This window comes from Nyctereutes procyonoides, unplaced genomic scaffold (genome assembly GCF_905146905.1).
Source record: "Nyctereutes procyonoides isolate TBG_1078 unplaced genomic scaffold, NYPRO_anot_genome, whole genome shotgun sequence".
Classification (NCBI taxonomy): domain Eukaryota; kingdom Metazoa; phylum Chordata; class Mammalia; order Carnivora; family Canidae; genus Nyctereutes; species Nyctereutes procyonoides.
In genome coordinates, this window is record NW_026575125.1 from 12,004,971 (window position 1) to 12,029,136 (window position 24,166).

Genomic DNA, 24,166 nt, shown 5'->3' on the forward strand with positions numbered 1-24,166 from the left:
AGCGAGAAAGGGGAATAATTTTAGTTGCTGAGGGTCTTCCACTAAAGAATATTAAGTATCATTGAACACCAATAAAAAATAAATTTATTATTAAAAAAAAGAATATTAAGTATCCCTCCTACATGGTGGCTCCTCCAGTAATATTCCTGGTGGCTCCTCCAGGAATATTAAGTATCATTGAACACCAATAAAAAATAAATTTATTTATTCCTCCAGGAATATTAAGTATCATTGAACACCAATAAAAAATAAATTTATTATTAAAAAAAGAATATTAAGTATCCCTCCTACATGGTGGCTCCTCCAGTAATATTCTAAGTATCATTGAACACCAATAAAAAATAAATTTATTTATTTTTTTAAAAAAAAGAATATAAAGTATCCCTCCTACATGGTGGCTCCTCCAGTAAAATTGCTAGGATTTTTAGCAAGCAAAAAGTAACCTTCTGCTCAACAAATACCAACCATAGAAATAGAATTGTCGAGAAGCTTTTATACTTTGTTCAGATACAGGCAGTTGAAGTAGTAATGAGAAAGCCCACTTGCTAAAGGATGAGGTTGTGGGAAAGGCCAGGGGAGAGCACACCCTGCTTCTGGAGACAGCTGTATGGCAAAGGCTGTAGAAGACAGAGAAACTCGTGAACTGGAGCTTCCTCCTTGTCTGGATGATGCTTTGAGAAATTAACCATGATGTCTTGGCTCCCCCAGGAGTGAGAAACAGAGGGCCAACAAGAGGTAGAACGCAGGCAGTACAGAGCTACCTCTTCTATGGCCATTGACACGAGATCCATCAGGGGAGTGTCTACTGAGGTAGAAGAAGGGGGAGAAATGGGTGGGTGGGCACTGTTTTCTTGTGCGCACTGTACTCTGATAGTTAGGCCTGAGGTTTAAAGTCCTGGATGTTAAGCATGTTTCACTCACTCACAAAAGGGTACTCACAACTAGCATAGATTAGCCGGTATGGTTAGGGATGTGAGGAAAAGCGCTCCTACTGCAAGGGCTTCCAGATTCCATGACTCTTCCCAGAAGTGCAGGAGTGTAGTGCTAAGACCCTTCAACACCAAGGTCATAGTGTCTTGAGCCAACAGAAGATTCAAAACCAAAGAAGTAGAGGCATACTTCCTGAGATGCCTCAATTGGCTCACAACATTCCATACCCCACCTGAGAACAGACCCAGGACAGTCGGAAGGGCAAAGGGCTTCTAGATGTCATGTGGTTTGTCCACAGTTCTTGTCAGGAGGGTCTCTAATCCCTGTCCTGATATGAACTTCATTGTCTCCAAGCAAAGAACACCCTCTTTAATTTTATCAGCTGTGGAGTCACCTGGGTGATTATTAAAAATCCTTAGTTTGGGGATCCCTGGGTGGCTCAGCGGTTTAGCGCCTGCCTTTGGCCCTGGGCGCGATCCTGGAGTCCCAGGATCGAGTCCCATGTCGGGCTCCCGGCATGGAGCCTGCTTCTCCCTCTGCCTGTGTCTCTGCCTCTCTCTCTCTCTCTCTCTCTCTCTCTCTGTCTATCATGAATAAATAAACATAATCTTTAAAAAATAAAAAATACAATAAAAAATAAAAATTTTTAGTTTATCTGCAACACAAGCCTTCTCCGGGCCCTGGGACATGAGAGCAAGGCCCAAGTCTGTGCTGCATTGGGAGCCCCTGTATTCCTGCCATGTGGCCTGTCTGGGCACTCAGTGAGCCTTGGGAAATGGACGGATGGATTGATAGATGGATGGAATGGAGAAATTATATCTCAAGAGAGACAAGCCGAGAAAGTAAATTGAGCCATGACCAAATGGGAAAGGGGGGGAAAGGAGGGAGGTTGCTTCTCCCAAATCATTGTTTACTCAACACAGCTATTCAGACAACGCAATGACAGCCGAGGTCTCCAGCAGCAGAGCATCCCTGAATACAGCGAGATAGGGGTGGGCCCAGAGGAAGTGTAAATGTGAGGGAAGTTGGTACTGAAATGGAAGTAACACGAGGCCTGATTGTACAGGCTAATTCAGTACTAATTTACTTAGCACCCAAAAGATACAAATTCCTCCCATTCGTGGGTTATGTACTCCTAGTGTGACTTCTCCCTGGTCTTTCTACCCAATGTGACCACACTGAATGTCTTCTAAGATTTACACGGAATGAAAAATTAAGCAACAAGCAGCTACCGAGCTGAAATTGTCTTTATGTTAAGTTTGTTTTGATGTACTAAGTAAACTGAAATGCCTAAAATCTTCAAAGCTCTCATCATAAGATGAAAATCCTAAAATTATGTATAGTGATGGATGTTAACTAGACTTTGTGGTGATCATTTTCCAGTCTATACAAATATCACTTGTATGTTGTTCACCCGAAACTAATGTAATGTGGTAGGTCAATTTCACTTGAATTAAAAAAAAGTAAGTAAATGAAATGCCAGGAGCACAACTAAACAGAAATCTTACATTTTCAAGATTGTAAATATAGGGGGGGGGTCTGATAGAATTATTGGAATTTGTTTCAATAATCATTTTGTTCAACTCTTTTACAAAGTACTAATATGTGTACATATCCTAATGGCTTCTCAAGCAAATCCCTGAAAAGGTAAAAATGTCCACTCCCTTTCCTCAAGTGTAGAAGGCCCTGGATTTATACTAATCCTCTACAATTTGGCTCCACTGCCATTTCTCATCAAGGGCGCCAGACACTGGATCCAACTGCATCCAAGGGGTGGTAAGAATCAGCCTCTTGTTTCTGGAAATCAAAGGACTAAATAGGAGCGGGGCTGCTGCTTTACAAGCACAAGACCATCAGTCCCCTTACTGTGGACACGACAGCACGTTGTCCCTTTTAGATCACAAGACTTATCCTTGAATAATTAGGCAGAGGAAGAAATCGGTTCCATGCCCTACACTGTGCAGCCCAGAAAAAAAAAAAAAAGCCATGCCTCAGTAAGACTTCTCCCTCTCTTGCAAAAGTATAAATTACCCTAAAGCCAAAGTACATTTCCCAACTTACTTGGGAAGTAGATTAGACTTTACCCTTAGATTATATTTCCCTAGAAACAACCCTCAACATTTAAAAATTTCTGTGAAACTATTTTACTAAATCTGGCCTAAATCTTATTGTAATAACTTGAAAACACCTAGTTGCCATCTTCTTCAAATTCATAAGAAATCTTCATGTAACCTGGTCTAAAGAAATCAGAACTTCCTGTCCTGTCATTGAAATTTTTTCACATCTTTTCTGCTTAAAAAAAAAATCCAGGAGTCAGAGGCTCCTGGGTGGCTAAGTCGGTTAAGTGACCATCTCTTAATTTAAGCTCAGGTTATGATTTCAGGATCATAAAGTAGAGCCTTGGGTCAGGATCCATGCTCAGCAGGGTCTGCCTGAGATTCTCTCTCTCCCTCAGCCCTTCTTCCCACTTGCTCTCTCTGTCTGAAATACATAAATCTTTTTTTAAAAACTCCAAGTAGTAGCAAGAAAACCACTTGATATCAAGATTTAAGTAAGGACATTGAACGAGTTGTCTTGTTCTTGTCACATTTGGTCCACTTTCCTATCATGGCTCCCAGTCCTGGCTTCCTCGGTGTGGGCGTGATGCTGTGTGAGGCTGTGTTCCCTGTCACCTTGATCCCAGCAGGCTTTGGGACAGGTTCAAGTCTGTGCATTCAACCGCAGCCGTGCAGCTCCCCAGGCCGGCCTCAGTAGACCACGATGCACAGAGGTTTCTACTTCTCACCCCTTTGCCTTGGGCTGCCCTGTCAGCTCCTTCTCCTTCACTCCTTGGCAGCATCTGCAGCAACTGGTGGAGCTTTCCAGTCACTTCGACTTCAGAAAGAGTTGAGGGCAGTGGGATTGGAACTGGGATCAAAGCTGTCTTCCTGCCTCTGGCACACAGCTCCTCTCCCTCCAGCAGTGGCGGCCTAAGCGGGGTGCTCCACTGATTTACTTACTCCCTCTGCACACTCCTCCCCCCGACCCCGCTTGTCTCCCCTTCTTTCCCCCCACCGCTCCATTCTCGCTCCTCTAGGAATGGCAAGGAAGAGGGGAGAGGGCTGTGGGCATCTACAGAAGGAAACAGCAAAGTTCCTTATCCTTAGCCAGGGCTCTTTGCGGACCGCCCCCCCCCCTGCCGCCCTGGCTGTTCTGCTGTTGGGGGTCCTCTCCTCTGCTGTGGTGGGCATCCTCAGGTTCTCCATTCAGAGCACCTGTGGGGCCCCTGGGGACCTGCCTGCGGACCTCCACAGGGAGGAGGGGATCTTCCCTGACGTGGGCGATGCACTCTCACCACCTCCCTCCATCCCACCCACTCCCAGGCCTCTAGTGGTGCTCTCCCAGCCTCACGTCACCCCCTCCTCCTTTCCCTGCAGTGGGTTCTCAGCCCCAAAGGCAGGGGGTCCCTCCAGCTCCCTCCTGCAGCCTCTACTTGGTCCCAGGAACACACTGCAGGGCAGACTGCTTGCAAAGCTCTCCTCTCTCAACCCAGTCACTGGAGCTTGAATCAGCCTTCCACCTTTAGACTTCTCCAGCTACAAGGCAGGCTCCGTTTCTGTTCATGGTACCTACGCCCTCAGGCACTGGGCTCACCATCATGCACGTTGGGGAGCATCTGATGGGGAAATAATATGCCAGTCTCTCTTCTACAGACAGCTCCACTCTCTGTGAGCGGTTCTCTGCCTGATGTGAGGTAGACAGGGACACGAGCGAAGGTATCACTCAAAGCGCATGATTGCTAGTGTGGCAGGTACCACAGCTCATCAGAACGGACACAGTTGTCAGCACCCCACCTGGCTGCATGGTGCATATGCGCTGGAACCCATGCCCACCCGGTCCTGTCCTGTGGGGGAAGGGAGTGGAAACGCCACAGCCCTCTGCAGGCCCACAGCCCCTGCCCCTCTGACCCTCCAGCTCTCTCTCCCACTGCCTGCTTGGGTGAAGGTGACTAGACCAGTTCAGCTGTCCCATCTGTCCTGCGTGGACACAGCCAGGACCTCTCTCCAGGAAAAACAGCCTCTTGCATAGTCAGTCAAGGGTGTCCTGGATCAAGGATATGCCAACCATTGGTTGCCAAGTATGCCAAAGCATCCTCGGGAGATCCTGAGCTCTGTATCACTGGAGGAGGTCAAGCTTGATGTAAGAGATATTGTAGTAAGGACTGGGTAAAAGGCAGAATGAAAGCGAAACTATTCATTATTCTCTTTATGATTTGATTATCTTTAGTGAGTTACTTTTTACTGTTCAATTCTGTACATCTTGGTGTCTTCGGATTCTCTACAATATTCATAAAATCAGTAATGAGGAAAAATAAGTAATAAACAGTAATATTCCAGATCTGGATCCCTGAAGCCATCCCAGAAATGGATATTTGCCACTGGGCTAGTCTGCTAGGGCTGCTGTAGCAAACACTACAGACCCTGTGGCTTGAACGACAGAAATGTAATTTCTCACAGTGCTGGAGGCCAGAAGCCTGAGATCAGGGTGTGGTCAGGGCTGATTTCTTCTGAGGCTTCTTCCTTTGGCTTGTGGATGGCTGTCCTCTCCTGTCACACCTGGGCTTTCCTCTGGGCACATCTGTGTCCTCATCTCTTCTTCTTGTAAGAACACCATTCATATTGGGTGAAAACCCACCTATATGACCTCATCTTACATGAATTATCTCTTTAAGGGCCCTATCTCCAAATACAATCACATTCTCAGCTACCAGGGGTTAGGACTTGAGCATAAGAATTTTCAGGGAATGCCATTCATCCCATAGCAGCTATCTCCAGGGTTTATTTTGTCCCTCACTGGCACCAAAAGACCATTTGGGGCAGAAGAGTTAAAATCTGAGGTAGTTGCCAAGCTGCTAGTGTGTTCCATCCTCCCTCATGCTGGAGAGAGGCAGTGTCTCTACAAAGTTGTTTTCAATCTTGTCTTGCATTTTGTGGTGCCCTTTCCCACAGGGGAAGCCTGTTTTTGTAAGGATGCAGGCTTCCTTATGGCAGCACATGGAGAATGGGGCTCAGCCATTGAACTGCATCCTAAACACATCCTTATTCATTAGGCAGCCCTCATCACTCACCCTCCTGACAGCAGTGTTGCTGGCACTCATACTGCCTGGCAGCAAGATCAGCCCTTCCCTCCACTGAGGACATCCTGCCAAAAGCCATGTCCTCCTGGAACATTTTCCCCTTGAAGGCTGCTTCTGGCTAATCCAGCTTCAGCTTAAATGCTGTCTCTTTTTTTTAGAATGGCTACACCAGCTTCCATTCCCTCCAATAGTGTAAGAGGGTCCCCTTTCTCTGCATCCTCACAAACATCTGTCGTTTCCTGACTTGTTAATTTTATGGAACTTTTTCAAAAATTTGACGATAGAGCTACCCTACGACCCAACAATTGCACTACTAGAGATTTACCCCAAGGATACAAATATAGTGATCTGAAGGGGCACCTGCACCCCAAAGTTTATAGCAGCAATGTCCACAATAGCAGACTATGGAAAGAGCCCAGATGTCCATCAACAAATGAATGGATAAAGAAGATGAGATACACACACACACACACACACACACACACACACACACAATGCAATACTATTCAGGCATCATTTAAAAAAAGAGAGAGAGATTTTGCCATTGGATGGAACTAGAAGATATTATGCTAAGTGAAATACGTTAATCATAGAAAGACAGTGATTATATGATATCACTTATAATCAGAATTTAAGAAACAAAACAGAAGATCATAGAAGAAGAGTGGGAAAAATAAAACAAGACAAAATCAGAGAGGGAGACAAACCATAATAGACTCTTAATCATAGGAAACAAACTGAGGGTTGCTGGAATGAAGGGGGAATGGGAACATGGGGTAACTGGGTGATACACTATATGTTACTTATTTGAAGTTAAATTAAAAAATAAATAAACAAACAACATTTCTTTGAATCAGAGAGGCCTTCCCCTGATGGCTCAACATAAAGAAGTCCCCACCCTACCCTATAGTTAACAGTCTAGTACTTCCCTTTCCTTCCTAACATGTTTGCCACCAATATCTCCATTGGTCCTTTGGAACATTTCCTAAGGACATTCACAACAGTCAACCATGTTGCCCATTTAGAGTTTGGGAAATTTTGTGCACCACAGGCCTAGCAAGTGCTGTCCTCTCTGTCTCTTGCAATGTACTATTTATTGCTGCTTTTTCATGCTACTTTACATGAGTAAATGTGTGAGTATGTAGACAGTAGTGGCCCCATGGGATGATCTGGGGAGGCTTTATCCTATCACTATTTCCATCAGTACCTCTCTCATGGCAGTCTGTGTACATGGGTGAAGTTAATGAGAAGGAAGCTGGCTGCCAAAATGTAACTTCTCCTGAAGTCCCTCATGGCCTCTCCATCCATCAACAGACAAAATCTGAAGCCACCCCTGAGACATTCCCATTGACTGAAAACCAAAGGGAATGTCTCCTATGCTAGTAATAGCTATTTTGCTCCAGCATCAGCATGTTCGTTTTAAAATTTTATTTTCTAATAATATTGTGCTTTCTTTAGTATCGGACCCTTCCTCATAGTTATCTTGAGCTTGAATTAATTATTTGGAAAACTTCACTAAATGCTCCAATCAAAAGACATAGGGTATCAAAATGAATTTTTAAAAAAAGACCGGGCAGCCCTGGTGGTGCAGCGGTTTGGCGCCGCCTGCAGCTTGGGGTGTGATCCTGGAGACCTGGGATCAAGTCCCACATCGGGCTCCCTGCATGGAGCCTGCTTCTCCCTCTCCCGCTGTCTGTGTCTCTGCCTCTCTCTGTGTGTCTATGAATAAATAAATAAAATCTTTAAAAAAAAAAGACCCATCTTTATGCTGCCTCCAAGAGAGTCATTTTAGACCTAAAGACACTTGCAGATTGAAAGTGAGGAAATGGGAGAACATTTATCATGCAAATGAATGTTGAAAGAAAGCTGGAATAGCCATACTTATATCAGACAAAGTAGGTTTTTTTTAAAGATTTTATTCATTTATTCATGAGAGACACAGAGAGAGAGAGAGGCAGAGACACCGGCAGAGGGAGAAGCAGGCTCCACGCAGGGAGCCCGACCTGGGACTCAATCCCAGGTCTCCAGGATCACACCCTGGGCTGCAGGCGGCACTAAACCGCTGCACCACTGGGGCTGCCCCAAAGTAGATTTTAAACCAAAGACTGTAATAAGAGGTGCAGGGCACTATATCATAATAAAGAGGACTATCCAACAAGAAGATCCAACAATTTTAAGTATTTATGCACCCAACTTGGGAGCACCCAAATATATAACACAACTAATAACAAACATAAAGGAACTCATTAATAATAATACAATAATAGTAGGGAACTTTAACACTTCTCTTACATCAATCAATAGACCATCTAAGCAGAAAATCAACAAGGAAACAATGGCTTTGAATGATACATTGGACCAGATGGAGTTAAGAGATATATTCAGAGCATTTTATCCTAAAACAGTAGAATACACATTCTTTTCAAGTGCACATGAGACCTTCTCCAAAACAGATCACATACTGGGTCACAAATCAGCCCTCAACAAGTACAAAAAGATTGAGATCATACCATGCATATTTTCTGACCACAACACTATAAAACTTGAAGTCAACCACAAGAAAAAAAATTGGAGGGGGATCCCTGGGTGGCTCAGCGGTTTAGCGTCTGCCTTTGGCCCAGGGCGCGATCCTGGAGTCCCGGGATCGAGTCCCACGTCAGGCTCCCGGCAAGGGCTTGCCTCTCCTTTCTCCTGTGTCTCTGCCTCTCTCTCTCTGTCTATCATAAATAAATAAATCTTAAAAAAAAATTGGAAAGACCACAAATACATAGAGGTTAAAGAACATCCTACTGGGCAGCCGCGGTTTCGCGCCACCTGCAGCCCAGGGTGTGATCCTGGAGACCCTGGATCGAGTCCTACATCGGGCTCCCTGCGTGGAGCCTGCTTCTCCCCATGCCTGTGTCACTGCCTTTCTCTGTGTCGTTCATGAATAAATAAATAAAATCTTTAAAAAAATACATCCTACTAAAGAATGAATGAATCAACCAGGAAATTAAGAAATTGAAAAATGCATGCAAAACAAATAAAAATGAAAACATGGTAGTCCAAAAGTCTCAGATGCAGCAAAAGTGGTCATGAGAAGGAAGTTTATAGCAATACAAGCCTACCTCAAGAAGCAAGAAAAATCTCAAATAAGCAACCTAACCTTACACCTAAAGGAGGTAGAAAAAGAACAACAAATGAAGCCTAAAGCTAGCAGAAGAAGGGAAATGATAAAGATTAGAGCACAAATAAATGATACTGAAACAAAAATCCACAGTAGAATATATCAATGAAACCAGGAGCTGATTCTTTGAAAAAATTAATAAAATTGATCGACCCTTAGCCAGACTTATCAAAAAGAAAAGAGAAAAAAAAACCTCAAATAAATAAAATCACAAATTAGAGAAGAGAAATAACAACCAACACCACAGAAACACAATTATAAGAGAATATTATGAAAAATTATATGCCAACACATTGGACAATCTGGAAGAAATGGATAAATTCCTAGAAGCATATAAACTACCAAAACTGAAACAGGAAGAAATAGAAAAATTGAACAGACTAATGACCAGCAAAGAAATTAAATCAGTAATCAAAAATATCCCAACAAACAAAAGTTCAGTTCCAGGTGGCTTCCCAGGGGAATTCTACCAAACATTTAAAGAAGAGTTAATACCTATCCTCCCCAAACTATTCCAAAAAATGGAAATGGAAGGAAAACTTCTAAATTCATTCTATGAGGCCAGCAATACCCTGATTCCAAAACCAGGCAAAGACTCCACTATAAAAGAAAACCACAGGCCAATATCTCTGATGAACATTTATGCAAAAATTCTCAACAAAATACTGGCAAATCATATCCAACAGTACATTAAAAGAATCATTCACCATGATCAAGTGGGATTTATTCCTGGGTTGTAAGAGTGGTTCAGTAGTCACAAATCAATGTGATCCACCACACTGATAAAAGAAAGGATAAGAACCATATGATGATATAGAAAAAGCATTTGATATAGCACAGCCTCCCTTCATGATAAAAACCCTCAGCAAAGTAGGGAGAGAGGGAATATACCTCAACATCATAAAGGCCACATACAAAAAACCGACAGCTAATATCATTCTCAATGGGGAAAAACTGAGAGCTTTTCCTCTATAGTCAGGAATCAGACTTGGATGTCCAATCCCAGCACTGTTACTTAACATAATACTGGACTACCTAACCTCAGCAATCAGACAACAGAAGACAATAAAAGGCATCCGAATTGGCAAGGAAGAAGTCAAACTTTCACTATTTGCAGATGACATGATATTCATTTTAGAAAACCCAAAAGACTCCACCAAAAAATTGATAGAACTGATACATGAATTCAGTAAAGTTGCAAGATACAAAATCAATGTACAGAAATCTGTTGCATTTCTGTACACCAATAAAGAAGCAGAAGAAAAAGATATCAAAGAATTGATCCCATTTACAGCTGTACCAAAAACCGTAAGATACCTGGGAATAAACCTAATCAAAGAGGTAAAAGATCTGTACTATGGATCTCTTATGAAAGAAACTGAAGAAGATACAAAGAGATGAAAAGCATTGAAAGAACAATTAGACATTAAAATGTCTATACTAAAAAAATAAAAATTAAATAAAATAAAATGTCTATACTACCCAAAGCAATCTACACATTTAATGCAATCCCTGTCAAAGTACCACCAGCATTTTTCACAGAGCTAGACCAAACAATCCTAAAATTTGTGGGGAACCACAGAAAACCCTACATAGCCAAAACAATCATGAAAAAGAAAAGGAAAGCTGGAGGCACCACAATTCTGGACTTCAAGTTATATACAAAGCTACAGTGATCAAGACACATAGATCAATGAAACAGAATAGAAAACCCAGAAATGAATCCACATATATGGTCAACTAGTCTTCGACAAAGCAGGAAAGAATATCCAATGGAAATAAAGTCTCTTCAACAAATGGTGTTGGGAAAACTGGACAGCAACATGCAAAAGAATGAAACTGGACCACTTTTTTTACACCATACACAAAAATAAATTCAAAATGAGGGGCGCCTGGTTGACTTCGGGGATTGGGCATCCAACTCTTGATTTTGGCTCGGGCTATGATTTTGGGGTCATGGAATCAAGCCCTACATTGGGTTTCACAGTCAGCATGGAGTCTGCTTGAGGTTCTCTCTCTCCCTTTTCCTCTGCTCCTCCTCCTGTTTGTGCTCTCTTCATTAATTAATTAATTAAAAATTAATTAATTTTGAGATTTAAAAATCTTAAAAAACCTAAATTCAAAATGGATGAAACACCTAAATGTGAGACAGGAAACCATCAACACTCCTGAGGAGAACATAGGCAGTAACCTCTTTGACATTGACCATAGGAACTTCTTTATTTTTTTTTTAGATTTTATTTATTTATTCATGAGAGACACAGAGAGAGAGGTAGACATAGGCAGAGGGAGGAGAAGCAGACTCCATGCAGGAGCCCAATGCGGGACTTGATCCCAGAACTCCGGGATCACATCCTGAGATGAAGGCAGACGCCCAACCACTGAGTCACCCAGGTGTCCCAACAACTTCTTACTAGGTATGTCTCCTGGGTCAAGGGAACCAAAAGCAAAAATGAACTATTGGGATTTCAAGATAAAAAGATTCTGCACAGCAAAGGAAACAATCAACAAAACTGAAAGGCAACCTTCAGGATGGGAGAAGATATTTGCAAATGATAAATCTGATAAAGGGTCAGTATACAAAATCTATAAATAACTTAGAAAACTCAATACCCAAAAAACAAATAATCCAGTTAGAAAATGGGCAGAAGATATGAATACACTTTTCCAAAGAAGACATTCAGATGGCTAACAGGCACACAAAAAGATGCTCAACATCACTCATCATCAGGGAAATAGAAATCAAGACTGTGATAAGATACCACCTCACACCTGTCAGAATGGCTAAAATTAACAACATAAGAAACAACAGGTGTTGGTGAGGATGTAGAGAAAAGGGAACCCTCTTACACTGTTGGTGGGAATGCAAACTGGCGCAGCCACTGTGGGAAACAGTATGGAGGGTCCTCAAAAAGTTAAAAATAGAACTACCCTAAGACTCAGCAATTGCACTCTTAGCTATTTACCCAAAGAATACAAAAATACTGATTTGAAGGCATACGTGCACACCAATGTTTGTAGCATTATCAACAATAGCCAAAGGAATCCCTGGGTGGCTCAGTGGTTTAGTGCCTGCCTTTTCAACCCAGGGCCTGATCCTGGAGACTCGGGATTGAGTCCCGCATCAGGCTCCCTGCATAGAGCCTGCTTCTTCCTCTGCCTATGTCTCTGCCTCTCTCTCTCCTCTGTGTCTTTCATGAATAAATAAATAAAATCTTTAAAAAAAACAATAGCCATATTATGGAAAGAGCCCAAATGTCCATTGACTGATGAATAAAGAAGATATGGTATATATAGACAATGGAATATTACTCAGCCAAAAAAAATGAATGAAATCGGGGCAGCCCGGGTGGCTCAGTGGTTTAGCGCTGCCTTCAGCCCAGGGTGTAATCCTGGAGACCTGGGATTGAGTCCCAGGTCGGGCTCCCTGCGTGGAGCCTGCTTCTCCCTCTGCCTGTGTCTCTGCCTCTCTATGTGTCTCTCATGAATAAATAAATAAATATTTTAAAAAATGAATGAAATCTTGCCATTTGCAGTGATGTGGCTAGAGCTAGAGTGTATTATGCTGAGCCAAATAGGTCAGAGAAGACAAATACCGTATGATTTCACTCATATGTGGAATTTAAGAAAGAAAACAGATAAACATAGGGAGAAAAAAAAGGGGGGCAAATCAGAAAACAGACTCATAACTATAGAAAACAAACTGATGGTTACCAGAGGGGAGGTGGGTGGGGTGATGGGTTAAATGGGTGATGGCGATTAAGGAGGGTGATGAGCACCAGCTATTGTATAGAAAGTGATGAATCACTAAATTCTACACCTGAAACTGATATTACACTGTTTTTTAACTAACTGGAATTTAAATAAAAACTTGAAAAAATTATCCCAAAGAGCTCAATCTGATATTTTATTAAAGTAATAATAGATTGAAATGGAAATTGTTAATAAAATGGCTTTGCTTAAAGTAACCCATAGTGTAGGTTAGAAATCCAAACTGATGAATAAATATATACAACTAGTATGTGTCTCTTCATCTGTGAAGCCAAACATGAAATCTAAAGATTCAATCCAATTTCACATTTATTGAGCACTTATTATGAGCCAAGTATATGCACAGCAGGCAGCTAAGCTGCTATGAATATTCTTGTCCACGTATTTTCCATATGCGTTCTTTTTCTTGAGGATTTACCCAGGAGTGAAATTCCAGGGCATAGAGTATACATATGTTAGCTTTGGTAACTCTTTCCTTATCCTATCTTATATTGTACATTTTGATTCCTTTTATGCACAGAGCCCATCTCTTTGAAATGTTTTGAGTGCTGTAGTGACTGTGTGCTTCATCCATTGCACAGGCTTTCAATCCTTTAACAATTACCCAAAGATAACTGGTTCCATTAGCAGGATATGTCATCTAGAACTATGTCGATCCTGTTCTGATCTGAATACCTTAAGGCTTTGCTCTGTGACCAAAACCCAACTCTTGTGTATCACCAGCCAGCTCACTCTCTTGAATTTAAGAGCAAGCAATGAAAAAACAAAAACAGAATTTCAGGTCATATTATATCCCCCAACATCTAAAAGACAACATAAATTTATGCTCCAAGGACAGCAAGCTAGCACTTTTATTTGCATGTGCTGCACTGAGTTTACCATTTTCATCTGCACGAGCAAGCCTATCCCCATAACAGCATTGTTGACAAGACTTTCCTGTCTAAATAGAGTCTGTGTTGATTCCTGATCAACAACGGTCTTGCTTCTTAAGTTTGTAGACATGAAATCCTACACTTCAGCTCCCTAAGCTGGTCTGATACTATGCTCACTTGAAAAGCATGTTCTTGCATAGGGAGTGGTTGTGGTCAGCCTTAATGTCTGGTCCTTTAATGAAATCAATGTTAATGATAAAGACCAGTGCCATCTCGTGAAACTTTCTGCAGTAATGGAAATGTTCTCTCTCTGTGCTGTCAAGTATGGCAGATGCTAGACAGGTGACTACGGAGCCCCTGAAAGAGCAGCATGTGATGAGAAACTGCGCCATCCAGTGCTAAGTGCTAATAGTTAATGCAACTTCAATAACCAGAAAACAGAACTACAAATCAGCCCCAAATACTCTGGAAACTTTAACATCAATCATCATAGGTAATTTAATTTTTGTTTTCCGAACTCCTAAAACAGAGGCGCAATGTTTAAGCTGTGACACTTCTGCAAATTTAGCAAGTCGCCAAGTTCTTTAAGTCCAAGGCTTGCCAATCAGACGACTGAAAATTTAATCTAATTTCAAGTTTCAAGGTGACATACCTGTTCCACAGAGTTCAACTTGAATCGTAGTCACCAGGAAATTAGGCCATAATGTTCTTTCAGAGTGGAAAATACAAGGCAAACAGAGAAAGGAAAAAAGAAAACAAACTCCGCCCTCCACTTAAAGCTGCCTTAGCCATTCTGTGATCTGGATTAGAATATCAGAGAAACAAGCAAGCCACCACCTAGAAGGTTTCATGATTAAACCCCATTATTTGATGGGACGCCTGGGTGGCCCAGCCGTCGAGCGTCTGCCTTCACCTCACATCTGCCTTCAGCTCAGGTCATGATCCGGGAGACCTGGGATCTAGTCCCACATCGGGCTCCCTGCAAGGAGCTTGCTTCTCTCTCTGCCTGTGTCTCTGCCTCTCTCTGTGTGTGTCTCTCATGAGTAGATAAATAGAATCTTTAAAAAAATCCATTATTTTGGTTAATACTGAGATAGAAGCAACCTATCCCCTGTCAGTTATTTACGAAAATCTATTTGGAAAACAGATTAGTTGTCCTTTCTGAACTCTACCTCCAGAGAATGTTTCCTCTGCTGACTCAAAGCCAATGTTTCCTCTCCCGCCCCTCCTGTCGTTGCCGGGCTGAGGGCACTGTGGAAAGAACAGAGCCCTCTCTAGACGTTTCCCTTCGCTCCAACTTTCCATCTTCAGAGCTAAGATAGCTGGCTCCTAGATAGGCTATCTTAATTTGGAAAACAAGCATCACCCCTTTCTATCTCTGGTGAACAACGGATGCCCTTCCAAGGGCCTCACCTGACTCTCACCTGCACAGATAAACATCCGGGGAGTGCTTCCACTTCAAAGGGAATCCTGTTGGTCTGCCCTAAGCTCTGGTGGTGGTGTAAATTCAAAGTTCATGATACAGAACAGTGCTGTCCAATGGAGCATTCTGTGATGATAGAAATGTTCTACATCTGCACTATCCAACACGGTAGCCACCAGACATAGGTAGCTATTGACCGCTTGAAAGGGGGGCTAGTGCTGATGAGAAATGAAATGTTCTATTATTTTCTGTAGACTAGTGAGGCACCTGGGTGGTTCAGCTGGTTAAGCATCTGCCTTTGGCTCAGGTCGTGATCCCAGGGTCCTGGATTGAGCCCGCATTGGGCTCTCTGCTCAGCAGGGAGTCTGCTACTCCCTCTCCCTCTGCCTGCAGCTCTGCTTATTTGTGCTGTGTGTGTGTGTGTTAAATAAGATCTTAAAAAAAAAGAAACATGTGACTAGCAACTACATTAGTCAGTGCTGCTAGAACACAGTCATTAAGAGTTTCCTGCCATGAACTAGATCTACTGGATTATTTCTCTCACCCTCAACATGGCACCTTCACAGTCGCTGTTGTTATAATATCTCACACATGAGGGAACTGAGGATCTGGTGTTTAAGGCATTGGTGGCAATGGGAGGAAGGGAAGGTGTGTCACTTGAACCCTGTCTCCACCACACTGAACTGCATGGGTCTTCACTGGTCATCATGGGTCAAAACTGAAATTGCAACAAAGCCTCAGAGATGCTTTGAGGATTACCATAATGAGCAGAAGACAGTCTCCCCTAGTGGGCATTCTATGGATGCCAATAGAAGCCACCCCCCCCCCCAGGCAGGTGGCTGTCAGGGCTTTCCTCTCTACCACGCTGTCTCTTCCTGAATTCAGTCCCCAAATTCCACCTTGTTGCTTGAAAACCATGAATGGAAAAAATGAGATTGGGTGACCCTGATGTTAAATAGAAAACTTGGATTTTCAAAGCAGCCGTGAGAAAAAGATCAACAACTACACTTCTGCAACACTTTGAGAGTCCTGTCATTTCCCCCTCCTAGATGGGGTGATATTTTAGCAGAGAGGACCCATTTCTGTTTGGGAAGTCCACCTGAGGAAGCTTCTCTCCTCTCCCTCATCTTGGTGGCAAGGGTACAGGGTCAGGAAAAGTTGGATTAGAGGGAGAGGTGGCCCATCATTCTAGCAATTTCACTATTAGGTGAAATGGGAATTTCCCAGAAGGGAGAGCTCACATAACTTACCCCTGAAAACGAAGTCAGACTAGATGAAGTTATTTTGGGGAACGTTAGACTAGATAAAGTCCTCATGGGAAGCAAAAGCCAGTAGTTGGAAATTATAACAAAGCTAATTATTTGCATCAGAGAACAAAGCCATGTTAAAGACAAATGTGATTCGCTCTCCGTTTAGCCTTATTTTTTTAATAAATTAATTTTTATTGGTGTTCAATTTACCAACATACAGAATAACACCCAGTGCTCATCCCGTCAAGTGTCCGTTTAGCCTTAAACTTCATAAACATATCAAACGTTTCTCTTTTGCTCTTGCTTAATTAATCACTTATGTGACTAGAATTGAAGACAATAAAATGCTGAATTAAGCCATTTTGGGAAAAGAAGGAAATATCTTCCCTTTTGAATTATGATTTCCCAATGTTTGTTGTATCATTTTTTAAAGGTAGAGAAAAGAACAGTGCAAGTCCTTTATAGAAAATAACAGAGAAGGCAAAAGAGAAAGGTAGAAACCACTTGTAATTCCATCAGCATCACTGACCATTGTTAATGTTTTTCTAAATATTTGGAACATATTTTTCTTAGCCTTGGGTCTTTCTTTGCGTGTATGTGTGTGTGTGTGTGTGTGTGTGTGTGCATAAATACAGATAGATTTCTTCTTACTAAATAACTGGAAGTAGAACTGTAGGTACCAAGGCCTGGGGATAGGAAAATTGGGGGAATGGGCAGATGTTGTGTAAGGGTATAGCCTTGCAAGTGGAACATAAATAAATTCTGAAGATCTAATGTACAGTGTACTGATTGTAGTCAATAATAGTATATTGTCAACTTCAAAGTTGCTAGGAGACTAGATCTTAATTGTTTTCACCACAAAAAAGAAATGACAATTATGTGACATGACAGAGGTTTTAGCTAATGCTATATTGCAATATATCAATGTATCAAATCAGTACATGATACACCTTAAATTTACACACATACATTGATTATATCTCAGTAAAACACCGGGATTGTACTATTATGAAACTTTGTCATCTTCTCCCTTGAACTTCATAGTATATTTTGAATGTATTTCCACATCATTAAATATTCCTCTATGATATAGTTTTATTGATTGCCTAATGTGTTCATTTTATGGGCATAATCACATGCTTTTAAAACTAATTTTCTTTTTTTTACTGTAATAAAAATACTGTGATAAATATTCTGGAGGCTAGCAATTTTCTGCTCATTTGTAACAATACCTTCGGTATAAAATCTTAAAATTTAAATTCTGGGGTTCAAAGTTATGCAAAACTGTAAAATTTTGATACATGCTAATTTCCTTTTCAAAAGATATTATATCAGTGTACATATTTTCTGCAGCATAAGCATGTTCATTTTCCAGCATCCTGCACCAGATACCATGGTCCTCAAAACTCTTCTGGCTGTTCACACGGAATAGCAGTGTATGAATACTGCTTTGATTTGCAATTCTTTGTTTCATGTAAAGGGGAACGTTTTACATATTGAATAGCCATTTGTATTTCTTGTAAATTGCTTATTTGATCCTTGGCCCTTTTTTGTGCCAAAGTGTTCGTTTTTCTCAAATTTTTTGTGTTTGCACATCCTTTGTCAGTTATTAGTTCACCCCTTCAATTTGTTTTTGTTTTGTTTTGTTTTTTTTTAAGATTTTAGTTGGGACGCCTGGGTGGCTCAGCGGTTAAGCATCTGCCTTCAGCTCAGGGTGTGATCCCAGGGTCTCTGGATCCAGTCCCACATCAGGCTCCCTGCATGGGGCCTGCTTCTCCCTCTGCCTATGTCTCTGCCTCTCTCTGTGTGTCTCTCATGAATAAATAAATGACATCTTTTTTTTTTTAAAGATGAGAGAAAGAGAACATGAGAGAGAGCACATGAGCAGGGGAAGGGCAGAGGGGGAGGGAGAAGCAGGCTCTCTGCTGAGCAAGGAGCCCAATGCAGGACTCCATCCCAGGACCCCGGGATCATGACCTGAGCCAAAGGCAGAGGCATAATCGACTGAGTCACCCAGGCGCCCCTCTTCCCTTCAATTTGATATGTAATTTTGGGCAGCCCGGGTGGCTCAGAGGTTTAGCGCTGCCTTCGGCCCAGGGCATGAACCTGGAGACCCGGGATCTAGTCCCACGTCGGGCTCCATGCATGGAGCCTGCTTCTCCCTCTGCCTGTGTCTCTGCCCCCCTCTGTCTCTCTGTGCTTCTCATGAATAAATAAATAAAATCTTAAAAAAATAAATTTATGATATGTAATTTTCCTGGAAAGCAATCCTATATTTCATATTATGTAAACATACTTCAAATTCTTTCTTTTACTTTTCAACAATAATACCGAGCCGATGATGAGATGTTCTTGTTTTGTCTCATTGTAGTGACACTATCAGAATGGGCTGATGTAATGGTGGGAAAAACATGGACCCTTGTCTTCTTCCACAGGATCTTGTGAGTCATTTTAAATATAATGTATCTCAAGTTTACTAAAAATTCTTTTTATCAATAATCAATGTTGAGCTTTATCAATTGCCTTCTCAGTATCAGTGTAATCATTGGGTTTCTACCAATTGGTGTATTATACTAATACATTTCTTTACATTGATCCAATCCTTCTATAAACTCAGTTTGATTATTTTTAACATGCTACTGGACTTATTTTGCTACTTTTTCCCCTCAGATGTTTAGACCTATTTTCATAAGAAGAATAGCATGTGGGCTCCTTTTCAGGTGCTAAATCTTGAAGATTCTCTTTTTTTGTCATTATAACATCACCTTGAAAATCGTGCAAAAATATTTCCAACATTTTCTGTGTATAGAAATATTCAAGGAGGGTCAGCTCAGGTGGCTCAGCGGTTTGGCGACGCCTTCAGCCCAGGGTGTGATCCTGGAGACCTAGGATCGAGTCCCATGTCGGGCTCTCTGCACGGAGCCTGCTTCTCCCTCTGCCTGTATCTCTGCCTCTCTTTCTCTCTGTGTCTCTCGTGAATAAATAAATAAAATCTTTAAAAAAAAAAAAAAGAAAAGAAAAGAAAAATTCAACGGGCACCTGGGTGGCTCAGTTGTTGAGTGTCTGCCTTTGTTTTTTTTTTTAATAATTTTTTTTAAATTTTTACTTATTTATGATAGTCACAGAGAGAGAGAGAGGCAGAGACACAGGCAGAGGGAGAAGCAGGCTCCATGCACCTGGAGCCCGATGTGGGATTCGATTCCGGGTCTCCAGGATCGCGCCCTGGGCCAAAGGCAGGCGCCAAACCGCTGCGCCACCCAGGGATCCTGAGTGTCTGCCTTTGGCTCAGGTTGTGATCCCAGGGTCCTGGAATCGAGTTCCGCATTGGGCTCTCTGCAGGAGCCTGCTTCTCCCTCTGCCTATGTCTCTGCCTCTCTCTCTGTGTGTATCTCATGAATAAATAAATAAAATCTTTTTTAAAAAAATGAAATATTTGAAAAGCATAAAAATAAAAAATTTACAGGTAAATAATCTGGACCATGCATTTTTGGGGCAAGTTCTTTGAAAACTCCATTCCTTCCATTGTTTAGTTATTTCAGATTTAATACTTCTTTCTGAGTCCATTTAGATTCCCTACAGTTTCTGAGAAAGTCATTTCATTCATTCAGATTTTCCAGTATTTTCATTAGCTGTATAGACTATTTCCCAAAAAAAATCTATATTTGTTTCCATGTTTTATATATATGCTAGTGAATACATTAATTTTTTTCTTATTTTCCATTAGACTTGCCAGAAATTTTGCCATTTTTTGGTATTGTTTTTTCAAAGAACATGTTCTTAGATTTTTATTTCTATTCTTTCTGTGTTCTGATTTATCCATCTTATTTATATTTATCAAGTCCTTCTTCTAGTTGTTATACTTGTTTCGTTGTTCTGTTTGTAACTTTTTAAAAAAAGATTTTATTTATTCATTCATGAAAGACACAGAGAGAGAGAGAGAGGCAGAGGCACAGGTAGAGAGAGAGGCAGGCTCCATGCAGGGAGCCTGATGTGGGACTCAATCCCAGAACTCCAGGATCACCTGCTGGGCCAAGGCAGGCACTCAACCACTGAGCCATCCAGGCATCCCTGTTTGTAACTCTTGAATTGACTAGTAAGTAAGCTCATTTATTTTTAGTCTTAGTTAATAATGAAAATATCTGTGGCTGTGAATTTTCCTCTTATTTCTTTGGCCATGTGACATAGGAAGTGTAGACGTACAGTGATCTCATTATAATTCATTTTCTTTTTTTTTCTTTTTTTTATAATTCATTTTCAAAATAGTTATAGTTTTAATTTTTTCTATAACTCAGTAATTACTTAGAAAAGGATGAAATGTTTTATACATTTCTAAGTTCCTTTCAAATTTAACTAAATATATATGTGTATATATCTTATTTTAAATAGCATTCTTATTAATCTGAAGTATATTGATGCATTTTTAATCTTTGAATTTATAAGAGGAAGTCTGTACAACTTACCCACTAATATCCAAAGATATTTCATTCATAACTTCAAATAAGCATCTAACAATATTCTTATTTTTTTAACAATATTCTTTTAAAATGAATCACAAATGAATACTGTGCTCATAGGGTAAATTTCCTTTTTTACAATAAAAGCAATATAGATGATTTTCATATTGTTTTAAAGCAGATTTATCGGGGATCCCTGGGTGGTGCAGCGGTTTGGCGCCTGCCTTTGGCCCAGGGCGCGATCCTGGAGTCCCGGGATCAAGTCCCGCGTCGGGCTCCCGGTGCATGGAGCCTGCTTCTCCCTCCTCCTGTGTCTCTGCCTCTCTCTCTCTCTCTGTCTATCATAAAATAAATAAATAAATCTTAAAAAAAGCAGATTTATCATAATATTAAATAGCTATGAAACATACAATTTCTTAAGGTAGTAAGATTTTTATGTCAAGATAAAGCAAATTTCTGACTATGCACTGATGTACTCTTATGTTTGGATTTGTTTAACAACAACAAAAGACAATGTCAGATGTGCAGCCCAAAATGTCATGATTCAAAATGTCAACTTTTATAGGTCCAGCCAGGTGAATAGAAAGACAAAAGCTCAAGTGACAAATATGAGACACTGTTCATAACTTGATTTCAAATCCAAAGACACCATAAGTCACATATTACATAGAAAGTACTAAAAATAAATTAATTGTTAAATAGTGTTATAGAGGGATGCCTGAGTGGCTCAGTGGTTGAGGTATCTCCCTTCGGCTCAGAGTGTGATCCTGGGCTTCCAGGATTGAGTCCTGCATCAGGCTCCCCACGGGGAGCCTGCTTCTCCCTCTGCCTCTCCCTCCTCCCTCTGTCCCGGCCTCTCTCTGTGTGTCTCTCATGAATAAATGAATAAAATCTTAAAAAAAGATAAATAGCATCATGGAGATCTCAATAAAATAGATGGAAAACTGAACTGGACACTAGGATTATTGCCTCTCAAATACTATCTCTACTTTCTTATAACTTTTAATATCTTGCACAAATTTACTATGTACAAGTTTTAAGTAGTGAACTTTCAAAGGAGTCATCTTTATGTAATTTGCTTCATATAATGCTCATTTGAGCAGTTCCACATATAAGCCCAATAACCTATCAATAACAGTGATAATGATGACAAAGCAGTTTCAATCATTCTGAATATGTTACTATTTACTGCCAATGTTTGGAGTTTAGAGAACAAAGGCTCAGTAGTTTAGTGCCTGCCTTCAGCCCAGGGTGTGATCCTGCTGACCCAGGATTGAGTCCCACGTCGGGCTCCCTGCATGGAGCCTGCTTCTCCCTCTGCCTGTGTCTCTGCCTCTCTCTCTCTGTGTGTGTCTCTCATGAATAAATAAAAAAATTTAAAAAAAGAAATCACATAGAAAGCAGACATATGTATCTATCATTCATTTAATTCATGCAAGATAACCTTTAAAAGTTTATAGCTCTGTAAAAAGCATGTGAGCATATATATACTCCATTTACTTGCAATTAAACAAGAGGTAGTAGAGGTCAATGTCCTTTTTGAATTTTGACCCCGATTATTCCACTTAATTATCACAAACAGAAATTTACTAAACCTATAGCACCTAAATCTACTACAGTAAACTGTGAAACCATTTAAAATATGTTACTCTGGGGTGCCTGGGTGGCTCAGTTGGTTAGGCATCCACCTCTTGATCTCAGCTCAGGTCTTGATCTCAGGGTTGTGATTTCAAGCCCTGTGTTGGACTCCATGATGGGCATGGAGCCTACTTAAAAAATAAATAAAAATAAAATATTATGTTACTCTGTACATTTTTATTTTATTTTATTTTTACTCTGTACATTTTTAAAGGATTTATTTATTTATTTTAGAGAGAGAGATTGAGAGAGACAAAGAGAGTGTGTGTGAGCATGGTGGGGGGGAGGAACAGAGGGAGAGAATCTTCAAGTAGACTCCCTGATGAGCATGGAACCCATTGCAAAGGCCCAGTCCCAGGACCAAGGAGATCATGACCCGAGCCGAAACCAAGCGTCAGAGGCTCAACCAACCAAGCCACCCAAGTGCCCCTGCACATTTTTATTGGTTTTTGGGAAATGTGTCTGGCTGTGACACTTTGAAAGAAATCAAATAAAACCTTTAATCACTGAGTATGGAAACCTCTCATAAGGTAAAAAGGCTGCATTTTTTAAACTAGTGTCTCAATTATATTTAGCACTACTCACTAATTTTCTACAATAGAAGTCATAGATGTTTTTAAGATTTTATTTTTAAGTAATCTACATTGCAATATGAGGCTCAAACTTATAACCCTGAGATCAAGAGTTGCATGCTCTACTGACTGAGCCAGCCAAGTACCCTGAAATTGTAGATTTTTAATCAAGTGTGATTCTTCATCGTTTAATTGGAATGAAATTGATGTATGTATATAATAAACAATTTCAAGAGACTTATAATAGGAATTTTAAAAAAGAAAACCATAGCTGGGGGCATCACAATGCCAGATTTCAGGTTGTACTACAAAGCTGTGGTCATCAAGACAGTGTGGTACTGGCACAAAAACAGACACATAGACCAATGGAACAGAATAGAGAATCCAGAAATGGACCCTGAACTTTATGGTCAACTAATATTCGACAAAGGAGGAAAGACGATCCACTGGAAGAAAGACAGTCTCTTCAATAAATGGTGCTGGGAAAATTGGTCATCCACATGCAGAAGAATGAAATTAGACCACTCTCTTGCACCATACACAAAGATAAACTCAAAATGGATGAAAGATTTAAATGTGAGACAAGACTCCATCAAAATCCTAGAGGAGAACACAGGCAACACCCTTTTTGAACTTGGCCACAGTAACTTCTTGCAAGATACATCCACGAAAACAAAAGAAACAAAAGCAAAAATGAACTATTGGGACTTCATCAAGATAAGAAGCTTTTGCACAGCAAAGGATACAGTCAACAAAACTCAAAGACAACCTACAGAATGGGAGAAGATATTTGCAAATAACATATCAGATAAAGGGCTAGTTTCCAAAATCTATAAAGAACTTATTAAACTCAACACCAAAGAAACAAACAATCCAATCATGAAATGGGCAAAAGACATGAAGAGAAATCTCACAGAGGAAGACATAGACATGGCCAACATGCACATGAGAAAATGCTCTGCATCACTTGCCAT

The 24,166-nt window shown here is 40.8% G+C and overlaps 1 long non-coding RNA gene across 1 annotated transcript in view; it reads left to right on the forward strand.

Moving 5' to 3' along the window:
* The window catches only part of LOC129517772 (uncharacterized), a 52,117-nt gene extending 33,161 nt beyond the window's left edge, over window positions 1-18,956 (forward strand). Inside the window, exon 6 of the long non-coding RNA XR_008666108.1 lies at window positions 18,900-18,956. This is a non-coding gene — a long non-coding RNA (uncharacterized LOC129517772). The remainder of the gene's footprint in view (window positions 1-18,899) is intronic.
* The last annotated feature ends 5,210 nt before the right edge of the window (window positions 18,957-24,166 follow it).